Here is a 7,817-nt window from a genome sequence, read left to right as displayed (position 1 = left end):
CGAGAAACACGTAAACATTACATAAATAACCGACAACTAGTGTATATTAGATTCAGTATATGCATACTTTAAAAAAAACTTTTCAAATAATTCGGGATATCTAAAATTGAGAATGGAAATGGGTAATGTATTAAAGAGACAACAACCCGACCATAGAAAAAACAACAGCGGAAGGTCGCCAACAGGTCTTCAATGTAACGAGAAATTCCCGCACCCAGAGGTGTTCTTCAGCTGGCCCCTAAACAAATATATACCAATATACATGTAAAATTACAAGAATAACACTGAATACTTTGCTGCCTTTTATTGACATTTCTTGATATACCTTTATATGAAAATATTAGAGTAGTGTTAGTAAATATGATGAGTTACCTCCACAGATTGTCATAAAATCACAAAATTAAAAGTCAAATTTGCATGAAAAAAAACTGAAATCGTAATTTTGAAAAATGTTCTGAATTACAAAATGAGTTCAGCCTATGTAAAAATACGAATATAAATCAAACATTAGGAACCAGGGGGATTGTTAATACCAAACACAGTATACGTGGAAATTGTTAATATCAAACATAACACAGAGGGTAGAATTAACTTAATACAAGAACTTTAAGACGAATAATCTACAAAGTTTGACTAATCAACATTAACGAAAAAATTTCAGAACAAAATTTTGGGATATTTGTATATGACTTCTTTATAAAGGAAAGTAAAGTAATGTTAGTGTAAAAAGAGATACATCAATAAGATTGAAACAGAACAAACCGATAAAAGGGAACATAAAGGTCCACATATATAAGAATCTACAATAAATAACTGTATATATACCATATCTTGAGCTTTTAATTGTCCATGCAAAACTTGATACTGGTGATGTGCCAACTCAGTTCGTTAAAGGTTGGTTTGATTTATTCACTTGTGCACAACTAAATAATCTCATAAAGAATAATAAACAAAGCGTTCTAGCTAGCTTTTTGCTTCAAATGCATACCAACTTATATAAGAGGAATAACACACATTTAAATCAGTATATTTACAGGAGTAGATATCAGTATATCGATTGACAACAAAGATTTACGTTATATGAATTACTCATTTGAAAAAACCCATCACAACATCAAGACAAAAATCCAAAACCTTATCAATGAACGACGAATATTCATTGATACTGAAAAAAGATATAACTTAGAAATTTAAGCTACCAGTATATTGAAATACAATTAACGGTTCCAATTTTCTTGCACCAGATGCGCATTTCGACAATTCATGTCTCTTCAGTGATGCTCGTGGCCAAAATATTTGAAATCCAAACCTTATATAAAAGATGAAGAGCTATAATCCGAAAGGTCCAAAAAGTATAGCCAAATCCGTGAAAGGAAAGTAAAGTAATGTTAGTGTTCAGTAGAAATTCAGAATTCAGTAGAAATGTGAAAATTAACCTTTTGAATGAATCAATGCTATCGTGAGATAAAAAAAAAAGGTTGTAAACATATGTGATATTAGTCTGAACGCTACATACTTTTTCATATTGTACCCTCTGAACTATATGCAAAAGGCATTTTTCGCCGCCGTTTTAACTAAAAATTTCGTATGTATAGTTTCAACTAAAGAAATGAAATGATTCTTTTGAATTCACAATTACATCAAGAATACCATTAAACCTTACTTAAGTATATACTTGTTCCCACTATTCAAATAGCACGTGAGATTGGTTGTTGATCCTTTTCGAGTTATATCGTACTGGTTCAAATACATTACAGAAGAACTCGGAAACTCCACCTCTATAAATTTGTTATCATACCAATTCCCTGTCATATATGTAGGGAATGTACAATCTGCGTCTACAAATATAAATTAATAATTTCAAAATATAGGACACCTCATAAACATCTAAACTTTGCCTGTATTTTTCGACCTATAATGAATCAAGTCCTTAACTATGGGAACATATAGATATAGGAAGATGTGGTGTGAGTGCCAATGAGACAACTCTCCATCCAAATAACAATTTAAAAATTAAACCATTATTGGTTAAGGTACGGCCTTCAACACGGAGCCTTGACTCACACCGAACAACAAGCTATAAAGGGCCCCAAAATTACTAGTGTAAAACCATTCAAACGGGAAAACCAACGGTCTAATCTATATAAACAAAAATGTTCTTTTAATAATACTTAACATAAACGCACTGTGTAAATTGTAAATAAACTTTATATTGTTATGTGGTGGCAAATTCGGTTCTAGGAGTGAACACTGACTTTTTCCAAAAATCCGGAGGTCTGCAAGACGACTTTATTTCATTAAAATTGGTATAGACGAATACTGTAACATGTAACGTTGAGTCACGAATAAACTGTTCCTGATGCGTAGCACGTCGAGAAACGTTCTGAGTCCGATCTACTTTGTATATTTTACGTGCTACATTTATAACGACCGAATCTGTCTGGACAGCGTCTCAATTTGACCAAAAACCCGATCAAATTCGTCAAGATCTAGATGCAATCTGCACTCCAGTAGCAATTCAATATTTTTCCAGATTATAAGCGTGCCGCAAGATAACATCAAGACACCGACAATCCAACACGGGACGTATTCACGGTTTTGATCCGATACACCACACATATTCACGATTGAATTAAGAATAGACGTCGATAAAATCGGCCGAGATTCTCGAATGTAGTGGGAATCACCTACTGTCGGGATTGCTTGGTCGACTTTACCAGACCTTCCTGATCCAAACGGCACTGTGACGAGCGTTTACGACTGCATTCAAAAAAGGATATGAATACAAGATAACTTATACCATTTGATTCGGGACTTTCCGTTTTGAATTTTCCTTGGAGTTCAGTTATTTTTGTGATTTTACTTTTTTACGATAGTAATCTGTTGGATTTTTTTTTTACTTTTCGTGTTGTATCATTATCTTATCTGAAAAGGGAGCCATTATCGGCACTGTGTGAAAGCCAAATTATTTGTTCTTCTTGGAACTAGTATCAATTAATCTAAGATCTTTTTCAACATCACAATAACATTTATGTGACATCTCGTGTTGCGACTTGACTTTGTGCACGTTGTCTTTCTTCTACTATATGATAAAACTAAAAGGTTAAACATACAATTCTTGCTTTATTAATTAAAGTTTACAATTTATTCCACAAATCCTTGTTTGTGTTTTGATGACACTGAAAATGCTACAGTTACAGAGTTACATGTAGTACACGACCTTTTGTATTTGTAAGATATTATATTAAATCAAGTGACTTTGAGACCTTTCATATCATAACAATGTGTTTACTGACAAACGTTTTCGTCTAAACCACATACTCTCATACCGTTCATCAAAATTTAGAACGTTATTAGTAATTGATGTGGTGGTTAATTAACATGATGTTTCCATTGCTGTTTTTTTTTCCTAATTCCTTTGGTAACTGGCTTGTCTAATTACATTTGACTGCTTCCATTTGTTTCATAGTTACTGAATCGACACCAATATAATCGCTTTTAAGCCTCTGTGAAAACTCAACAAAAATACTAGTAAACATTTTCTTCATTTTCTATTTGTTAAACTGGGTTGCGTTCAATATCGTAGCAGCTACGTAGTGCTACGTAGATTTTGACTATTGAACGTGTAGCTATAGACTAGTTGTTATATATATACTGATAGCAGCTACGTAGCCGCTACGAAACAATTTCGTATTTCAAACTCCTGCTGAGTCATCTGAATACACATATAATGTAATGTTATACGAAAATATCAACAAAATTTCAGTCTGTTTCTATTAACTTCTTTTATCGAGACCAATCAAGTCAGTAAATACCCCCTTCTTGTGATCTTATGTAGACGAAAAGCACGTCTCGCGTACTAATTGTTATCAAGGGTAAATTATAATCCTGGTACCTTTGATAACTATTAGTCACTATCATTTTACTTGTCTTGTCTAGACTCTCACAGCTAGCTGTTGTGAAATAGTAAACCAAATATCAACACAATTTGTCATATTTGGCGTTTTTGTTCTGCATTCAGTCTGTTTCTATTAACTTCTTTTACCGAGACCAATCAAGTCAGTAAATAAGCCCTTCTTCAGATCAACACTTTGCAATTGCTTGATAGAATCATAATCATGTTTATCCTTCGTCAACATACATAAACTCCACAATATACTTCTAATAGTAACATAGATTATAATGGTTTAGATCTTTTTTTATCTTCATTATATTTCATGTTCTTGTTATTTAACTATTTTGAGCTTTTGATTTTGACATTTGATGAGGGACTTTCCTTTTTTTAATTTTCCTCAAAGTGCTGTATTTTTGTGATTTGACTTTTTTTTTAACCCTTTTAGTAATTGAAGTTTTGGATGCTCAATGTTCTTCAACTTTGTACTTGGGGGTCACTGGTGAGTCTTATGTAGACGAAACGCGCGTCTGACGTACTTGGCACAACTTTTTGAAATTTTGGATCCTCAATGCTCTTCAACTTTGTACTTGTTTGGGTTTATCAATATTTTGATATGAGCGTCATTGATGAGTCTTATGTAGACGAAAAGCGCGTCTCGCGTACTAATAGTTATCAAGGGTAATTATAATCCTGGTACCTTTGATAACTATTAGTCACTATCATTTTACTTGTCTTGTCTAGACTCTCACAGCTAGCTGTTGTGAAATAGTAAACCAAATCCTACACTGTGTTTTGAAATTCTCCAGGTCCACATTTTTACGGTAAATGCTATGATAAATCTTTAATTCTCCCTTTTGACACCCGTGCTGGCATTCACCTTTTCTCTCAATCAACTTGACTAAAATCTTTCTTCTTCTTTGAAATCATCACCGTAAGCCCTTATGGTTTGCTGAACGTTCTGCAGATTGTTTTTGTGAAAGGGGGGGGGGGGGGGGGGGGGAGGAGGTTCATCACTATTTCAAATGTTTAGGTTTGAGCGTCTCGGCGCATTAAATAGAAAATGAAGCGAGTTTTATACTAAAAATATTCGTATCAACACTTATAGCTAGAATGTTTAGGCTAAAATTTATGATCATCGTACAGAAAACTTTTTTGTTCCAAGTGTTTCTTCAGCTTTTACCTCTTAATTTGTTAGGGCAGCGTTTTTTTCCTATTCTGTTAAGGCTTAATTGTCTCTACTCATTTTATCGGTTTTTTTCCAAAGAATATCCGTTTAGTTTTTATAGAAAAATAATGATCAGAGGATCATTCATGTATCGGGTATGGTTAAAACTGCTTGATATAGGTCGATAAACCGCACAATATTTATTTCTAATTATCGTTCTGTGCAAAAATATAAATGGAAAAAAACTTTGTAGAAAGACAAAAAAAGGAGAAGTAAGCTAAGTTTTTGAAGACGAGGACTATTTGGGAACATTATTTATTACTTTATTAGAGGAATATTGAAAACTCACTGAATCTCTTCCCTCCTGCTTTAGAAACTTGTATAGAGTAACAGAAATGATATGATATGCGCATGTGTGTACAGAATGGACGTTATTTTTTTGGCTCGTTAAAAAATTAACGAAATTTATAGAAATGAACATTAAAATTATATTGTGAGAATTTATTCGTGTGAATATACGAATGAACTGACTTGTGTTACTGTATGAATCCAAAAAAGGATGGAAATTGGACTCGAAAAAGGAAGGATTCGAAGGATCAAAATATCAGCGGCGAGAAACCTCAAAAACAAAAGCAACAGTGTAGTGCTCACAACGTTAAAAATGTAAATAAACAATCGGCAGCAGTACAAAAACAAAATAGATCCTATATTACCTTCTACTTCTACTATGACCTCTTATGACTCTTTCAAATGATACAAGGAAAACAAACCATGAGGTACTTTACTCAGCTTCAACAAAATTTCGCCTCCCCGGTTTGACAGATGTCTCTTATGTCAGGATATTATCCCGTACCCTCTCAGAGCCCGAGTCACCCAATGCCCCCGCCATTTAGGCACTCTACTTTAAATTAAGACAGCAGATCCGGGGATAGAATAGATTTTTTTGGTTCTGACAGAGACACTTATATGAACAGACCAATAGTGTGCAGATTTAAAAATTTCAAAGATCGCGAACTAGTCAGATCTTTTGCGCGAAACCTCAAATATACTAAATTTGGGGGAATGAACAGTTCCCGAAAGAGGTTCATGACCGCCGTAAACTTCTCTGGCCATACTATAAGGAGGCAAAAAAAAAAACAAGGACAGAAGACGCACTTCAAACGAGACAAGCTGTTTATTAACGGCAAAGAAATTGGACCACCTATTGATCGTGACATGGAAACAGGCATAAGAAAACAACAAGAAACAGAAGGCGCACGACAGAAAGAACTATCCCGCAGAGGTCCTCAACAGAACAATGACCGTTACCGTGGAGTCCCTCGTAGACGTGGAAAACATAGCTAGGTAAACCGTAGAGGATTAACGGACACTTTAAATGACAGTTTAAATCATTCAGATGGAACTAACTCTCACATTAACAGACACTTTTATTCATGTAAATAAATATATATATTGATTATCTATTGTCATTAAATGTTTGTGGATTAAAACGGAAACTACTTTATCAAGAATTTAGAGATTTATTAAAATGTAATGATTTATTATGTCCTACTGAAACAAAATTGGACGATTTAGATGAAATTAGTTTTAAAGATTTTACATTTCATTATAAAAATTACTAGCTTTATATCAGGTGGATAGCTTTAGGCTATAGATCACAGTATGCAAAGTTTATTCATTGTATCGAAACAGATTGTCCTTTTGTTTTATGGTTTAGAGTAGATAGAATATCATTTAGAACTGAAAATGATATAATGATGGGTATAGTGTATATCCCACCTGAAACTACTCGTTATACGTCTGAAAATGCGATGTCAGAAATTGAAATAGAATTTCTTGAATTACAAAAGAATAGTAATTGTATTTTTCTTCTTGGTGATTTCAATAGTCGCACTGCATAGGAATTAATTCAATTTTGTAAAAAAAATAACATATATATTTTAAACGGAAGAGTCGGTAAATACCGAGTACTTGGTAAACAAGTCGATGTATTCGTGTAGTAGATTTTATACTGCACTCGTTCTATTTGAGCAGTCAAAATGCGTTGACCGTATATTTCTATGTCATATACAGTTACTGAAATTGTCGAAATTATATTTAATTATTCATACGACCTCTTCAACCTGTTCTTGTTTCCAATGTAAACAACAATGCGTTTAACGACTCAAACTTGTTTCTTTTACAATTTTTGTGAAAACATATTTCACTTATTAATACTTTTTGTTTGCAACCTTTAAATCATTATGTTTTATGTTTATTGTTGATATTTTAGGTAATGATGTACATTTCATCGTGTTGTATATTTCTCCGCCTGTGTGATATGAGGCATTTTTAAAGGGGTATTTTTTCCAATATTTAAATCAAATAAATAACATTAACACACTAAACAACAATTGTAAATGTGTTATTTTAGATTGCAGTATAAAGACAATAATAGTGCATTGACTTGACATATCAACGCTATAATGATTCGGCCCGAAACGCGGAAAATGCTCGGCACAGTCTCGCATTTTCCCGTTTCTAAGCCTCATCCTTATATCGTTGATATGTCAAGTCAATGCACTATTATTGTCTATATATTTTATGTACTGCTAATATTTTATGTAAAGTAGATAATTTTTGTAACTTATTCTCAGATATACACGCTCCTTTGTGCTTGTCTCTAACCGCAAATGGTTGTAATGAAACACAAGGTGAAAGCGAAGTAAATAATGACAAAAATGTACACATTGGTAAATGGAAACATGAAAAGACAAT

The sequence above is a fragment of the Mytilus trossulus genome, chromosome 2, assembly GCF_036588685.1.
Source record: "Mytilus trossulus isolate FHL-02 chromosome 2, PNRI_Mtr1.1.1.hap1, whole genome shotgun sequence".
NCBI lineage: Eukaryota > Metazoa > Mollusca > Bivalvia > Mytilida > Mytilidae > Mytilus > Mytilus trossulus.
The sequence above is the reverse complement of the archived record's forward strand: the minus strand, read 5'-3'. Positions refer to the sequence as shown.